General features: G+C 46.3%; 1 protein-coding gene across 1 annotated transcript in view; it reads right to left on the bottom strand.

Annotated features, from left to right (window-relative positions):
* Positions 1 to 18,093, bottom strand: part of ZNF704 (zinc finger protein 704) — a 160,436-nt gene that overhangs the window by 39,195 nt on the left and 103,148 nt on the right. The gene's annotated exons all lie outside the window — the stretch shown is intronic.

Below are 18,093 nucleotides of genomic sequence, written 5' to 3'. Positions count from 1 at the left end.
AGCATCAGATTGCCGCTAGTACACCATTAATCACATTTGACCCAGAATACATTTTGGCCTAAATTTACGACTAACTCTGAGTTTACTATATATTTTTTATAGCCAAATGTAAAATATACAGTTTTTTTCAAAATTTTCGTGTTGTTTGTTTATAGCGCAAAAAATAAAAAGCGCACAGGTGATCAAATACCACCAAAAGAAAGCTCTATTTGTGTGAAAAAAAGGACGTAAATTTCATTTATGTACAGCATTGCATGACCGCGCAATTGTCAGTTAAACGAATGCAGCGCTGTATAGCAAAAAAAGGCATAAATTACAGTATCTATACCATAGTTTGTAGACGCTATAACTTTCACACAAAGCAATCAATATACACTTATTGGGATTTTTTTTTTACCAAAAACATGTAGCAGAATACATTTTGGCTTAAATTTATGACTAACTTTGAGTTTATGATATATTTTTTATAGCTGAAAGTAGAAAATATCATTTATTTTCAAAATTTTCGTGTTTTTTTTGTTTATAGCGCAAAAAAAATAAAAAGCGCACAGATGATAAAATACCACCAAAGGAAAGCTCTATTTGTGTGAAAAAAAGGACGTAAATTTTGTTTGGGTACAGCATTGCATGATCGCGCAATTATCAGTTGAAATAGTGCAGCTCCAAACAGCAAAAAAAGGCCTGGTCATTAGGGGAGTAAATCCTCAGGAGTTCAAGTGGTTAAATTAGTGTAATTATCAAAAATCAATATAATACAAAAGCTTATATAAAGGCTGTGAACAATGCTGTCTCCCTTTACCAACAGCTACACACCTTATGCATATCTCATACAAACAAGCATATCAACCATAGACAACCAATTAGTGCAGCGCTTAGTATACATAACACATTAATATTAGTTCCATAAACATTGCCACAGACTCCCAAATCATATAAAATGATATGTAAGAATATTCTTGGAAGAGTCTGCAAACTTCAGTGGATGAAAATCAGATGTTGTGACACCATTAGTGCTTAATCCAACTCCGTGCTGAAAAACACCACCACTAGATGTCTGGTCAATATACATCCTTTGTCCCTCAATGGACCATATGGATTTCCTATACGGGCTTGGAACAGTCTCCACAGCTTCCGTTTAGTCTCCTTCCATCAACCACTCCACCTCATACAAACAGACCTGACATAGTGCTTTTTCCTTTAAAACGATCATTTGTGTTCTAAACATAAAAAGTTGCAATCACATTGAAATCCATATGGTCCATTGAGGGACAAAAGGCGTATGCTGACAGAACATTGAATTGTGAGGTTATATACTTGAGCTGAGCAGACATCTGATGGTGGCGTTTTTCAGCACGGAGTGGAATTAAGCAGTAATGGTGTCACAACATGTGATTTTCATCCACTGGAGTTTAAAGGACGTTTCCAAGAATATTCTTACATATAATTTTATATGGTATGGGAGTCTGTGGCTATGTTTATAGCACTAATATTGATGTTTTATATATATTAAGCACTGCACTAATTGGTCATTTACAGCACAGAAATACCTGTGTGCTGGTTGTTGGCTTCCTCCCAGTCCAAACTACTGCTGACACCTCAGCTTCTTCACCACAGCCGAAGAAGGGTTCTGTAGGTGAGGCAAAGGTTATGATCAGAAGTTAATGAGTTCCTCAGTCTTACAGAGAACCCTCCCTGGGCTGGGGTGAAAAGGGTAATCAGCAGCCTGTTGTATCCAGAGTATGCGCCAGTGAACAACTACATACTTGAAGGGTAGCAAATGTTATCTTTATCATGGCAGCAGGCTGGTGTTCAGGACCCAAAGTCAATTTTTGATTTTACATTCACTTTAAGATGATATTCATGCATGTTTCTTAGCACATATTAACAATCCATGCACTATAAAGGTATAAACAACAGCTCTAGCAGTATAGGCTATCTGTGACAGTTAAGTGCAATGAGGCGCAAAAACTTTAACAAAGAGAATACGTTGTCTTCCAGCTATGGTGTCCCAAGTAGCAGCAAAACAGTTGTGAAGTTCAACAACTTAAAGCACGGTTGGCCAGGTAAAGATGGGACTTCAAACTATCCCAATAGATTTTAAAAAGTAGAAGTATATTCTTAGAATGTCTTTATGTTTGTCTTTATGTGTTGTTAAAGAGAAAAAAGGGAAATGGACATGGAGTAAAGGGAAGAGAAATGAAGATTAAAAAGGGAAAAAAAAAGAACAGAAAAAAAAGAAAGGGAAAGAAAAAAAATGAAGATTGTAAAAATTAGCATGAATATAATCATCATGACTAAAAGGATGAGGATTAAGTTATTGTAAAATGATAAAAAGTTAAAAAAATGATAAGGTAAAAATGTTAAGAAAATAAAAGGAAGAAACTACTATTGCCTACTATCAGCTGGTGTTCAGGACCCAAATTCAGTTTTTGATTTTACATTCACTTTAAGATGATATATTATGATACATATTAACAATCCATGCACTATAAAGGTATGAACAACAGCTCTAGCAGTATAGGCTATCTGAGAGTTAAGTGCAATGAGGCGCAAAAACTTTAACCAAGAGAAGATGTCTTCCAGCTATGGTGGCCCAAGTAGCAGCAAGACAGTTGTGAAGTTCAACAACTTAAAGCACGGTTGGCCAGGTAAAGATGAGACTTCAAACTATCCCAACAGATTTTAAAAAGTAGAAGTATATTCTTAGAATGTCTTTATGTTTGTCTTTATGAAGGGAAATGGACATGGAGTAAAGGGAAGAGAAATAAAGATTAAAAAGGGACAAAAAAAAGAACAGAAAACAAAAAGTGAAAGAAAAGGATGAAGATTGTAAAAATTAGCATGAATATAATCATCATGACTAAAAGGATGAGGATTAAGTTATTGTAAAATGATAAAAAGTTAAAAAAAATGATAAGGTCAAAATGTTAAGAAAAAAAAGGAAGAAACTACTATTGCCTACTATCAGCTGATGGGGCAGAGCTGCAACAGGCTTGGGAAATATCCCAGGATATTGTTGGGATCCACATGGCTGCATGACTGACAGTGAACTTTGCCTTTCAGTAAGTGGCTGAGAGACAGAGCCAACCACACCTACCCTCTCCCCAGCCTGGGGCCAACATGGGACAGCTGCATCTTGACACTGATGCTGCAACATGGAGGGGAGTATGTAAGTTTTTTTACATATCCTATACTTCTCCTTTAATTAATAACTGAATTATCTAGGATTTTTTAACATCTGCCTTGAGTTCAGCTGTAAATTTTGTTTTTAGTGGGAAGCACAGAACCATAGGCTGGACCTGGGTAGATGTAAGGAGTAAATATAGAAGAGCAGTTAAAGAAAGAGGATTAGTGGGGCAGGGGGTTTATTCTTGACTCCATCAGTCCAACACTTAGTTTTTGGAATTAGGCTCCTGATGTCAAGAGAAAACAATCTGCAGGTCCCTTAAGAGTTATTTTAAAACAGTCACCACGTACCCTATTACCATCTCCTAAAATATAGCTTTAATTGTTATCCTCCTCCAGACAGATTACATTTAAGTACAACTAAGGACAAAACTGTATTTCGTTTTTGGACAGAGTGGAGATGGATTAGAACCCCTGTCAGGTTTTTATTGCTGTCTGCACCCCCATTAGGGAGATTCACCCTCTCTAGTTGTCCTGTTTACCAATTTCATTGAAAGTGAAGTAAAAGTAGAAGATTGAGTGGAAGTAAAAGAAAATCCCAAATTTTGGGTTGTCCCCAGAAAAGTAATAGAGGGGAATTCTTCCAATGGGGACACTATTTCTGGTGACCTGGGGGCACAATGGGATTCCTTTAATTTGCAGGGATTTCCTCTCCCTATTTTGGCTATGGAACAGGAAGTAAAGGTAAATCTCCCCAATGGGACATAGAGCAAAAATAAACTGACAAGGGTTATGACTCTCCCTTACTATATCCAAAATGAAAAAAATATATTGCTTATAGTTCTACTTTAATCTTTCAGATGGCCATACACAGGTAGAATTTCATTAGAAAAGTTTTATTTTGGAGCATTAATTTTTCTAATAGTTAATGGGGTCAAACCAATAATTATTTTTGACTGTAGTGACAAAAAGAATTGAATGGAATGGAAATTTTTCTCTAATGAAAGAAACTTACAGTGAATGTAGTTTTCATTCAAGAAATTCCATTCCTTTCAAAATCGAATGTTAAAAGCACACAAACTTTTGAAATACTTTTTAACAACTTTGCTTAAGTCTCTGATGGCATTATCAAATATACTGATAAAATGTTTTCATACGAACGTTCATACCAAAATCTACCAGTATATGGCCACTTTTAGGCTAATGCCACAAAGGAGATTCTATGGCAGGCAACACATTGTTAGCAGCAAAATCACATAGGAGGGGGTTCTACTTGTTTCTATGGAATCCCTCCCTTTCTAGTTCATAATGCTTCCAAATCTCCTGCACTACTAAGGGACTGACATCTCGCTGGTCCAGCTAGTGAGGGAGAGGTTCCATGAAAACAGATATGTGGTTTGTTAGCAATTCTATCACTGGCAAATTGTCACTAATGAAACCATTGTTCTTATAACTAGAGATGAGCGAATTATTCAAAAATTCGATTCGGCTGATTCGGCGAATTCGCGGAATAAATTCGATTCGAGTCGAATATATTCGCTGCGAATTTAACTTATAAAAAGGGTGTTTCTAGGCTTCAGAGAGCCTTTATATTAGTGCAGAACACTGTACCTTTAATTTAAATGCCCTTGGAGTCTGCTGGGGAAGAGAAATAATACTGTCAGTCAGTATGACATGCAGATGAGTGCCGTCGATCTTAGAATCACCGCACACTTCACTCATTTGGGCAGTCACGGGGCCAAAACCAGAGTGTGGAGCCACAGTGTGGCGGTGGAGGCAGCAGCAATGGGAGGCCATACAGCACCCTATGACAAAATGGAACCCACCAGCAGTGTGAGGAGACCTGAAAGTGGCACATGGCAGAGTGTGGCGATGGAGACAGCAGCAATGGGAGGTCCTACAGGGACCCATGACACACTCTGGACCTGGCAGCAGCATGAGGAGGCGGTACAGGGGCCCATGACAGATTACGGGCCTGGCAGCAGCATGAGGAGTCGGTACGGGGGCCCATGGCAGATTACGGGCCTGGCAGCAGCAATGGGAGGCCGTACAGGGACCCATGACACACTCTGGACCTGGCAGCAGCAAGAGGAGGCGGTACAGGGGCCCATGACAGATTACGGGCCTGGCAGCAGCATGAGGAGTCGGTACGGGGGCCCATGGCAGATTACAAGCCTGGCAGCAGCAATGGGAGGCCCGTAATCTGCCAGCACCCTATGACAAAATGGAACCCACCAGCAGTGTGAGGAGACCTGAAAGTGGCACATGGCAGAGTGTGGCGATGGAGACAGCAGCAATGGGAGGCCGTACAGGGACCCATGACACACTCTGGACCTGGCAGCAGCATGAGGAGGCGGTACAGATGCCCATGACAGATTACGGGCCTGGCAGCAGCATGAGGAGTCGGTACGGGGGCCCATGGCAGATTACGGGCCTGGCAGCAGCAATGGGAGGCCGTACAGGGACCCATGACACACTCTGGACCTGGCAGCAGCATGAGGAGGCGGTACAGGGGCCCATGACAGATTACGGGCCTGGCAGCAGCATGAGGAGTCGGTACGGGGGCCCATGGCAGATTACGGGCCTGGCAGCAGCAATGGGAGGCCCGTAATCTGCCAGCACCCTATGACAAAATGGAACCCACCAGCAGTGTGAGGAGACCTGAAAGTGGCACATGGCAGAGTGTGGCGATGGAGACAGCAGCAATGGGAGGCCGTACAGGGACCCATGACACACTCTGGACCTGGCAGCAGCATGAGGAGGCGGTACAGGGGCCCATGACAGATTACGGGCCTGGCAGCAGCATGAGGAGTCGGTACGGGGGCCCATGGCAGATTACGGGCCTGGCATCAGCAATGGGAGGCCCGTAATCTGCCAGCACCCTATGACAAAATGGAACCCACCAGCAGTGTGAGGAGACCTGAAAGTGGCACATGGCAGAGTGTGGCGATGGAGACAGCAGCAATGGGAGGCCGTACAGGGACCCATGACACACTCTGGACCTGGCAGCAGCAAGAGGACGCGGTACAGGGGCCCATGGCAGAGTGGCGAAGCGTAAGCAGCTTAAATTGAAGGCCATACAGAGGCCTATGTTAAAAATAATAACATGTTTGGGGCATGATTCATGGCGGATTTAGTCAGTTGTGTCAGGAACTGGTGGTTTGAAATCCAGACTAATCCACGCCTGATTCATTTTCACAAACGTGAGTCTCTCCACACTTTGGGTGGACAGTCGTGTCCTCCGCGGAGTTACAATACCTCCTGCCGCACTAAACACGCGCTCCGATGCCACGCTACTGGCCGGGCATGACAGCCTTTCAAGGGCAAATTCAGCTAGTTGGGGCCAAAGGTCAAGTTTCGTTGCCCAGTAGTCAAGGGGATTGTCTACCTCGGTTGGCAGGGTGCTGTCCAAGTAGGCCCAAGCCTGTTGTTTGAGGTCCTGCTCCAGGTCCACCTGATGCTGCTGCTGCTGCTGCGGCTGGTTAGTAGTTTCCTCACTGCGCTGGTGAAGAAAGCTACTTATCATCGACTGCAGACTGAGGCAGCCGCTGCTGGTGGAGCTGCCACTGCTCCTACCACCCCACCCCTCCCCTGCTGCCATGGCAGCGGAACGCGAGCGCACAGGGCCCACAGTGTCTGAGGATGGACGTTGTCGCAGAAAGGCAGAGACCAACTGACTACATAGGTGGTTTTTATAGTACGTTATTTTGGCCTCCCTCTCAGCAGGTGTGAAAAAGGCCACCATTTTTGAACGGTAGCGAGGGTCCAACAAGGTGGACAGCCAAAAGTCATCCCTCTGTCTGATGGTTATTATTCGGCTGTCGCTACGCAAGCAACCGAGCATGCTATGGGCCATTTGTGCCAAGGAATGCGAGGGACTCCCTGCCTCCATCTCCACAGCATACTGCCACGGTGCGTCTGGGTCCTCTGTCTCCTCCTCCTCCTCCTCTACCAGATGCTCCTGCTCCTCCACTCCTGTCCGCTGAGTGGAAAAACCACCCATTTCACTCAATAATTCCTGAGCACCAATGTCCTCCTCTACCTCCTCCTCTTCTTCCTGTCCTGCCCCCACAGGGGTCATGTGGCGTTGAGATCTGTGCGCCACGTCTACCGCACCCTGACCAGCCATTGTTAACAGCATTTGTTCCAGGACGTGCAACAGAGGAATGACGTCGTTCATCCCATAGTCCTGCCGACTCACGAATAGCGTGGCCTCCTCAAAGGGCCTGAGCAAGCGGCAGGTGTCACGCATGAGCTGCCAATGGCTGACATCTAAGTTACACAGGGGAGTACCTTTATCCGCTTGTAACATCAGGAAATCGGTGATGGCCTTTCGCTGTTCGTAAAGGCGGTCTAACATATGTAGGGTTGAATTCCACCTTGTTGCAACGTCGCAGATCAGGCGATGCTGTGGAATTCCGTTCTGCCGCTGCAGCTCAAGGAGGGTGTGCTTTGCGGTGTAGGAATGGCTGAAATGCATGCAAAGTTTACGTGACATTTTAAGGATGTCTTGCAGTGGGATGGTGGATTTTAGGAACCGCTTGACAACCAGATTGAACACGTGAGCCATGCATGGCGCATGGCACAACCTTCCTTGACATAGAGCAGACACCATGTTCTTTCCGTTGTCGGTCAACATGGTTCCGATTTTCAGTTTGCGCGGAGACAGCCATCTGTCGATTTCTCTGTTCATTACACTCAGAAGTTCCTCCCCTGTGTGACTACGTTCGCCAAGGCATACCAGGTGCAGCACAGCGTGACACCGTTGCGCCCTGCACATGTGATATACCGGTCGGGTAATGGGACTTGGCACGGGGGTGGCGGCTGAGGACACGGCGGAAGAAGAGGTGGTAGAGGCGGACATCTTTGCTGGACCAAGGACGTGCAAACGTGGAGGCAAAAGCGGCGTGACCTGTCCAAGTTGCTGGTGCGGCTGTGCCGGCACCACGTTCACCCAGTGGGCCGTAAATGACATGTACTGTCCCTGACCATAGTTACAGCTCCACACGTCGGCGCTGCCGTGCACTTTGGCAGAGACTGACATGCTCAAAGACTGGCCCACCATCTCTTCTACATGTGAATGCAGGGCTGGCACTGCCTTTTTGGCGAAGAAATGCCGGCTTGGCACTCTCCACCGCGGCTCGGCACAAGCCATCATTTCTCGGAAAGGTGCTGAGTCCACCACTTGGAAAGGGAGGGACTGCAGCACCAGCAACTTGGACAGAAGGACGTTCAGCTTCTGCACCGTCGGGTGCGTGCTCGCAAACTGTTGTCTCTTGGAAACGGATTCCAAGAAAGACTGCTGACGGAATCCGTGAAGAGGAGTAGCAGGAGAAGGAGCATCTGAACGAGCGGAAGATGCCAACGAGCGACAACTCCCCTCAGCAGAGGTGTTGGAGCCTTGACTGGCTGATAGAGGGCGATTGACGTCGGGTGATGGAGCAAGTTAAGGAGCGGGTGATGGAGCGGGGGCTGGGGCAGGCAGAACCGCTGCATCTTTATCACAGTTTTCCCAGGCCACCGAATGGCGACGCTGCATATGCTGACGCAACGCTGTAGTCCCAACATGGGCCCCCTGGCCACGCTTGACTTTCTGGCCACATAGTCGAAATACGGCTACGTTTACTTCCTCGGGCGACTTGACGAAAAATTGCCACACCGCCAAGTAGGAAACTTTGCCCCCGCTACTCCTCACTGGCTGACTGCTACTTCCTCCGTGCACACCGGCACCACTACTGGCCGTGGTGGTAGGCTGCAGTGGAGCTGGTGCTCTACTCCGTGGCCGTTTGCCTCCACTGACACTGCTGCGACCCTGCTGCCTCCTGGGCAACCCACCGACTGTTTTGCTCGCTGCCAAGCTGGCACCCTCTTCTCCTGATGATGCGGAAGCAATAGCCTGATGATGACGAGGCTGCCAAGTGCGATCAGCCTCATCATCATCAATTAGGGTCTCCGCCTCACTACTAGCCCCCTCGGCTGCGTGTGGGTCAGGAGACAGACCTGTCTCTAGACCGGCTACCGAGCCACTCTCCTCGCCAGTACTTCTTCGCCTGGCTGCTGAAGAGGCGGATGTCTCCCCCCGTTCCTGACCACCCTCTGTTAGCTCTTCCTCACTGTACAGTGGGGCTGAGCCCACAGCATGCGATACTTCGCTTGGTGAGGGAACACCAAAGGACAGGGGCAGGTAGAGGACACGTGATTTCAGTGGGCTTGCTCCCGGGCCATGCCAACTAACGGTTGTGTCTGACGTACCCACCGACCGTTGGCTGTAGGTGTCAGAGGTGACCTGGGAAGAGGAAGACGACCGAGCCAACCAATCGATGACGGCAGGGTTGTCGGTGGAGACACGACCGCTGGATGACACCGGGAGCACTGGCCTCTGGCTGCGACTAGTGCTGCCTCGACCCCTTCCTCTGCTGCCACGTCTGCTCGTTCCTGAAACATTGCCTCCTCTGCCACTCCTCTGCGTGTTGTCTGACATACTCTTTAATTCAACGATTCTGTGTCCCTGAGTAACGATTCTGTGTCCCTGAGTAACAATTCTGTGTCCCTGAGTAACGATTCTGTGTCCCTGAGTAACGATTCTGTGTCCCTGAGAAACAATTCTGTGTCCCTGAGTAACGATTCTGTGTCCCTGAGTAACGATTCTGTGTCCCTGAGTAACGATTCTGTGTCCCTCAGTAACGATTCTGTGTCCCTGAGTAACGATTCTGTGTCCCTGAGTAACAATTCTGTGTCCCTGAGTAACGATTCTGTGTCCCTCAGTAACAATTTTGTGTCCCTGAGTAACAATTCTGTGTCCCTGAGTAACGATTCTGTGTCCCTGAGTAACGATTCTGTGTCCCTGAGTAACGATTCTGTGTCCCTCAGTAACGATTCTGTGTCCCTCAGTAACAATTCTGTGTCCCTGAGTAACAATTCTGTGTCCCTGAGTAACGATTCTGTGTCCCTGAGTAACAATTCTGTGTCCCTGAGTAACGATTCTGTGTCCCTCAGTAACGATTCTGTGTCCCTGAGTAACGATTCTGTGTCCCTGAGTAACAATTCTGTGTCTGTCCCTGAGTAACAATTCTGTGTCCCTGAGTAACAATTCTGTGTCCCTGAGTAACAATTCTGTGTCCCTCAGTAACGATTCTGTGTCCCTCAGTAACGATTCTGTGTCCCTCAGTAACGATTCTGTGTCCCTGAGTAACAATTCTGTGTCCCTGAGTAACAATTCTGTGTCCTTCAGTAACGATTCTGTGTCCCTCAGTAACGATTCTGTGTCCCTGAGTAACGTTTCTGTGTCCCTGAGTAACGATTCTGTGTCCCTCAGTAACGATTTTGTGTCCCTGAGTAACAATTCTGTGTCCCTGAGTAACGATTCTGTGTCCCTGAGTAACGATTCTGTGTCCCTGAGTAACGATTCTGTGTCCCTCAGTAACAATTCTGTGTCCCTCAGTAACAATTCTGTGTCCCTGAGTAACAATTCTGTGTCCCTGAGTAACGATTCTGTGTCCCTGAGTAACAATTCTGTGTCCCTGAGTAACGATTCTGTGTCCCTCAGTAACGATTCTGTGTCCCTGAGTAACGATTCTGTGTCCCTGAGTAACAATTCTGTGTCTGTCCCTGAGTAACAATTCTGTGTCCCTGAGTAACAATTCTGTGTCCCTGAGTAACAATTCTGTGTCCCTCAGTAACGATTCTGTGTCCCTCAGTAACGATTCTGTGTCCCTCAGTAACGATTCTGTGTCCCTGAGTAACAATTCTGTGTCCCTGAGTAACAATTCTGTGTCCTTCAGTAACGATTCTGTGTCCCTCAGTAACGATTCTGTGTCCCTGAGTAACGTTTCTGTGTCCCTGAGTAACGATTCTGTGTCCCTGAGTAACGATTCTGTGTCCCTCAGTAACGATTCTGTGTCCCTCAGTAACAATTCTGTGTCCCTGAGTAACAATTCTGTGTCCCTGAGTAACAATTCTGTGTCCCTGAGTAACGATTCTGTGTCCCTCAGTAACAATTCTGTGTCCCTGAGTAACAATTCTGTGTCCCTGAGTAACAATTCTGTGTCCCTGAGTAACGATTCTGTGTCCCTGAGTAACAATTCTGTGTCCCTGAGTAACAATTCTGTGTCTGTCCCTGAGTAACAATTCTGTGTCCCTGAGTAACGATTCTGTGTCCCTGAGTAACGATTCTGTGTCCCTCAGTAACAATTCTGTGTCCCTGAGTAACGATTCTGTGTCCCTGAGTAACAATTCTGTGTCTGTCCCTGAGTAACAATTCTGTGTCCCTGAGTAACAATTCTGTGTCCCTCAGTAACGATTCTGTGTCCCTCAGTAACAATTCTGTGTCCCTGAGTAACAATTCTGTGTCCCTGAGTAACAATTCTGTGTCTGTCCCTGAGTAACAATTCTGTGTCCCTGAGTAACAATTCTGTGTCCCTCAGTAACGATTCTGTGTCCCTCAGTAACAATTCTGTGTCCCTGAGTAACAATTCTGTGTCCCTGAGTAACAATTCTGTGTCCCTGAGTAACGATTCTGTGTCCCTGAGTAACAATTCTGTGTCCCTGAGTAACGATTCTGTGTCCCCGAGTAACGATTCTGTGTCCCTCAGTAACAATTCTGTGTCCCTGAGTAACAATTCTGTGTCCCCGAGTAACAATTCTGTGTCCCTGAGTAACAATTCTGTGTCCCTGAGTAACGATTCTGTGTCCCTCAGTAACGATTCTGTGTCCCTGAGTAACGATTCTGTGTCCCTGAGTAACAATTCTGTGTCCCTGAGTAACAATTCTGTGTCCCTGAGTAACAATTCTGTGTCCCTGAGTAACGATTCTGTGTCCTTCAGTAACAATTCTGTGTCCCTGAGTAACAATTCTGTGTCCCTGAGTAACAATTCTGTGTCCCTGAGTAACGATTCTGTGTCCTTCAGTAACAATTCTGTGTCCCTGAGTAACAATTCTGTGTCTGTCCCTGAGTAACAATTCTGTGTCCCTGAGTAACAATTCTGTGTCCCTGAGTAACAATTCTGTGTCCCTGAGTAACAATTCTGTGTCCCTCAGTAACAATTCTGTGTCCCTGAGTAACAATTCTGTGTCCCTGAGTAACAATTCTGTGTCTGTCCCTGCGTAACAATTCTGTGTCCCTGAGTAACAATTCTGTGTCCCTGAGTAACGATTCTGTGTCCCCGAGTAACAATTTTGTGTCCCTGAGTAACGATTCTGTGTCCCTCAGTAACAATTCTGTGTCCCTGAGTAACAATTCTGTGTCTGTCCCTGAGTAACGATTCTGTGTCCCTGAGTAACAATTCTGTGTCCCTGAGTAACAATTCTGTGTCCTCGAGTAACAATTCTGTGTCCCTCAGTAACAATTCTGTGTCTGTCCCTGAGTAACAATTCTGTGTCCCTGAGTAACAATTCTGTGTCCCTGAGTAACGATTCTGTGTCCCTAAGTAACGATTCTGTGTCCCTCAGTAACAATTCTGTGTCCCCGAGTAACAATTCTGTGTCCCTCAGTAACAATTCTGTGTCTGTCCCTGAGTAACAATTCTGTGTCCCTGAGTAACAATTCTGTGTCCCTGAGTAACGATTCTGTGTCCCTAAGTAACGATTCTGTGTCCCTAAGTAACGATTCTGTGGCCCTAAAGTCTCTGTGGCCCTAACTCTGTCCCTAATACACAGAGGTCTGTCTCTCTTGAATGACCGGAGGCTAATGGAGAATTCTAAGATGGCCGCGATTTATAGCTCCACCATTACACAGTGCTGGCTGGCTGGCTGCTGATTGGCTAATGCGATCACATGTCATGAATGAATGCATTATGGGTCAGCGCGCCTTGTCTGCGCGCCTTCCCAGAGATCCCCGCTCCGTCGCCACACATGTCGCCGCCATTTTTGGGAAAATTCGATTCGTGCATCCGAAGTTTGCTAATTTTCGGATTCGGCGCGAATCGAATATTTCCTAATCTTCTAAACGAATTCCACTTCGCCATGTTCGATTCGCTCATCTCTACTTATAACATGGTCCTTAAACCTTTAAACTTGACCTCTCTTCAATTCAGCCCTTTAGAAACCTGTTGCATTGTGTTACCACACGCTCATTAACATACATTGTAGTAAGGCAGTCCATTCATTTTTATTATACTGTCAACAAATGGCAACACAGGTTTAAAACCATTTGCCGACCACAATACGTATATATACGGTGGCGCTATGAGTTGTCATACTGGGATGATGCCGGTATTGTTTTTTTCTTCGGGAGATTCTCTTTCTTTTAAAAGCAATCGTAGTGGCCATCCTCCAATGGCTCTGACAGTTCTGCTGGCTTACTATAGAGCTGATAGGTGACCAGAATGTCCCCGATCATCTCTATGGCATACGAAATCAGAAGCGACAAGTATTTTGCCACTCCCGGTTTCGAACGTTTGTTAACTGACAATTATCAGCAAGGGAAAGCTTCAGATCAAATTGAATCAAGTTTGATTCGAAGCTTTCATGAGCGGAGGAGAGATCTGAGGTCTAACAGACCCCAGATGTCCAGGTAAAGAGGACCTGTCACTGTTTATTGCTATCACAAGGGATGTTTATATTCCTTGTGATAACAATAAAAGTGATCAAAAAATGTTTTTAAGGGGACAGTGTAAAAAAAAAAAAATAATTAAAGAAAATGTTTTAAAGCACCCCCCGTCCAACTGTGCTCGCACGCAAAATCGAATGGATACGTAGGTCATGCATACATATGTAAATGGTGTTCTTATCAAACATGTGAGGTATTGTTGTGAATGTTAAAGCAAGAGCAATAATTCTAGCACCAGACCTTCTGTTTAACTCTAAGCTTGTAACCTGTAGAGTCTTTCAAAGCATAGCCTATGGAGTATTTAAGTACCGTAGTTTCCCCATTCTACGAGCGTGTGCAATTTTAAAGCGTGGCATGTTAGGTATTAATTTACTTGATGTAACATCATCTTTTATTTTTTACCAAACAACTGGGTATTATATTGTGTTTTTATGCATTAAAACAGCGGTTCTCAACCTGGGGGTCGCGACCCCTTTGGGGGTCGAACGACGCTTCCACAGGGGTCGCCTAAGACCATCGGAAAACACATATTTCCGATGGTCTTAGGAACCGAGACACCGCTCCTCGCCGCCGCCACCGCCGTCTCCAGGTGTGGGCGGGATGACATGCCGCCCCTGTCATCTGGACACACCTCGAGATCAATCCTCGCCTGTGATTGGCCGCCGGCACTGTAGCTCAGGAGAGGCACACAGGCGGCCAATCACTGGCAAGGAGGTGGAGCTTGGAGAGGAGGAGCCGAGCGGCACCGCGTAGATCGAGCGAGTGAAGAGGAGGAGAGCGGCCGGAGAAGGAAGACAGCTGACAGGTAAGTGTCGGTACCATGGGAGAGGGAGGGAGCGAGCGAGCCCAGGCTGGAGCAGGGGTCTGCAAGGTAAGTATCATTGGTGTCAGTGGGAATAGTGCCCCATCATTGGTGTCACTAATACCAATAATGGGGCACTATTCCTCCCACTGACACCAACGATGGGACACTATTCCTCCCACTGACACCAACGATGGGGCACTATTCCTCCCACTGACACCAACGATGGGGCACTATTCCTCCCCCAAATGACACCAATGATGGGGCACTATTCCTCCCCCACTGACACCAAGGATGGGGCACGATTCCTCCCCCCACTGACACCAAGGATGGGGCACAATTCCTCCCCCCACTGACACCAAGGATGGGGCACAATTCCTCCCCCCACTGACACCAAGGATGGGGCAGTATTCCTCCCCCCACTGACACCAAGGATGGGGCACTATTCCTCCCCCCACTGACACCAAGGATGGGGCACTATTCCTCCCCCCACTGACACCAAGGATGGGGCACTATTCCTCCCCCCACTGACACAAAGGATGGGGCACTATTCCTCCCCCCACTGACACCAAGGATGGGGCACTATTCCTCCCCCCACTGACACCAAGGATGGGGCACTATTCCTCCCCCCACTGACACCAAGGATGGGGCACTATTCCTCCCCCCACTGACACCAAGGATGGGGCACTATTCCTCCCCCCACTGACACCAAGGATGGGGCACTATTCCTCCTCCCACTGACACCTATGATGGGGCACTATTCCTCCCACTGATACCAATGATGGGGCACTATTCCTCCCACTGATACCGATGATGGGACACTATTCCTCCTCCCACTGACACCTATGATGGGGCACTATTCCTCCCACCGACACCAATGATGGGGCACTATTCCTCCCACTGATACCAATGATGGAGCACTATTCCTTTCACTGACACCAATGATGAGGCACTATTCCTCCTACTGACACCAATGATGAGGCACTATTCCTCCCACTGATACCAATGATGGGGCACTATTCCTCCCACTGATACCAATGATGGGACACTATTCCTCCCACTGACACCAATGATGGGGCACTATTCCTCCCACTGACACCAATGATGGGGCACTATTCCTCCCACTGACACCAATGATGGGGCACTATTCCTCCCACTGATACCAATGATGGAGCACTATTCCTCCCACTGACACCAATGATGGGACACTATTCCTCCTACTGACACCGATGATGGGGCACTATTCCTCCTACTGACACCGATGATGGGGCACTATTCCTCCCACTGACACCAATGACGGGGCTCTATTCCTCCCACTGACCCCAATGACGGGGCACTATTCCTCCCACTGACACCAATGACGGGGCACTATTCCTCCCACTGATACCAATGACGGGGCACTATTCCTCCCACTGACACCAATGACGGGGCACTATTCCTCCCACTGACACCAATGACGGGGCACTATTCCTCCCACTGATACCAATGACGAGGCACTATTCCTCCCACTGACACCAATGAGGGGGCACTATTCCTCCCACTGACACCAATGACGGGGCACTATTCCTCCCACTGACACCAATGACGAGGCACTATTCCTCCCACTGACACCAATGACGGGGCACTATTCCTCCCACTGACACCAATGACGGGGCACTATTCCTCCCACTGATACCAATGCCGGGGCACTATTCCTCCCACTGACACCAATGAAGGGGGCACTATTCCTCCCACTGATACCAATGATGGGGCACTATTCCTCCCACTGACACCAATGACGTGGCACTATTCCTCCTACTGCAAAATTACAGTTATGAAGTAGCAACGAAAATAATTTTATGGTTGGGGGTCACCACAACATGAGGAACTGTATTAAGGGGTCGCGGCGTTAGAAAAGTTGAGAACCACTGCATTAAAATGAATTAAAGTGTATTTTAAAAAAACAGCTGCGCAAATACCATGTGACATAAAATATTGCAACATCCACCATTTTATTGTGAAGGGTCTCTGCTTAAAAAAATTATATTTGGGTGTTCTAAGTAATTTACTAGCAAAAAATACTGATTTTAAATGTAAACAAAAAGTGTCAGAATTGGCCTGGAAACATTCAACTGTTTTTCCAATACAGTGCACTAAAGTGCAGAAGTGGTTTACATATGTGCATTGTGGTGCACTAAAGTGTAGATGCACTGTGCATTAAGAATGTGCATTGGGATGCCATTTAAAATGAATGCACACACATATGATGCATTACCACGTGATGCAATAATGCACAGATATGAATCCAACCTAACAGTAGACAATCCCCCTTTCTGTAGTATACCTGCACTTGACGCCAAGCTCAGTTAATCTAGGAATATAATGGGGAGGAGGAGAAGAAAAGAAGGCTAAGTGAGACAGAAGCTGGGAGGTAAAGAGTGAAACATGAAATACTGTAAGAGTAACACACAGATGATCTAGAGAGAACCAATGAAAATGAATGAGGAATGAGATTGTGGTGTGTGGGAGAGAGAGCACGTAGATACGGAATGAGAGGCAGAAACCGCTTTCCATTTGCTCTCTGCTCATTTTATTCACAGCTGTAATAAAGAGGATATTGAGCTGAATGCTTTTGAAACATATCTGAAATGTTCTTTTATTATTGCAGTAATTTATACAAGCTATTCTCCTTATCATCTTTTGCTACAAGTATTTCCTAAGAAGTTTGTGGAGATAAAAATGGAATTTTGCATTTCATGCATGAAACTCTAAATTGGATTTTACATTGTTATGTCCCAGGGGATGACAAGTTGCTTGAGAATAACTGATAGAACAGGTTTAGAACCGCTCTATAAATACATTGCAGAAAATTTGTTGCTGAAGATGGACTATCTGCTCTTCACCATGAGTGCCATGCAGCTACAAGGTGCCTGAAAGAAATACAGAGGCTGATAGTTGCTTTGATGTCATCAAAGTCACTGATCCAGAACATAGAATTCAAGATGTTTGACTTCTTTTTCTGACCTCACTTGTCGCATATTTGTTTCAGATCAGTGACTAGAAGTATTGAGATCAGAGGATCAGCATGGCAGCCAGGTGAATCCATTTTCGGAATGCGTAATAGGCTGAATGATCAGGCAGAGAGGAACTGTAACTTGCAGTTTACTAAACAGGTGCAAAGTTAGAAGCAAAATGCTCAGTATGGCAAAAATATGCACACATGCAGAATAATGAAAATTGCACACATATGGACTCTACACTGAAATGTCTCTGTGGCTCAGTTAGGGTAACATGGCTTAATAGCATAGCTTCTAAAGATGGCCATGCATGGATCAAAATTTGGCCAGTTCAGCAGGGACCAGCCAAGATTCAATCCATGTATGGGTAGGCTGATTGTACCCAAGTCAATCAACAACCAGCCTGTTGGTATTTTTACATTCAATTACTGCCAGTGGCTAGAGTCGCTAGCAGTAATCAATGTGTTTGGCTGGTTCCCCACAACCCCTGCCAGCAGAACAAAATAGCACTGCAGGAGGCATTCCCCCATCAACACTGACTGTGTTGATGGGCGAACTGAGTGCTTTCCTTTTCTTTCACCCGTTGTGGAAGGAGAGAAAATCGAGGAAATTTACGGGCTGTT

This window comes from Staurois parvus, unplaced genomic scaffold (assembly GCF_062004578.1).
Source record: "Staurois parvus isolate SC_StPar_1 unplaced genomic scaffold, SC_StPar_1.0 ptg001302l, whole genome shotgun sequence".
Lineage (NCBI taxonomy): Eukaryota > Metazoa > Chordata > Amphibia > Anura > Ranidae > Staurois > Staurois parvus.
Note: the sequence above shows the minus strand (reverse complement) of the source record. Positions and strands in the feature narration are given on the sequence as shown.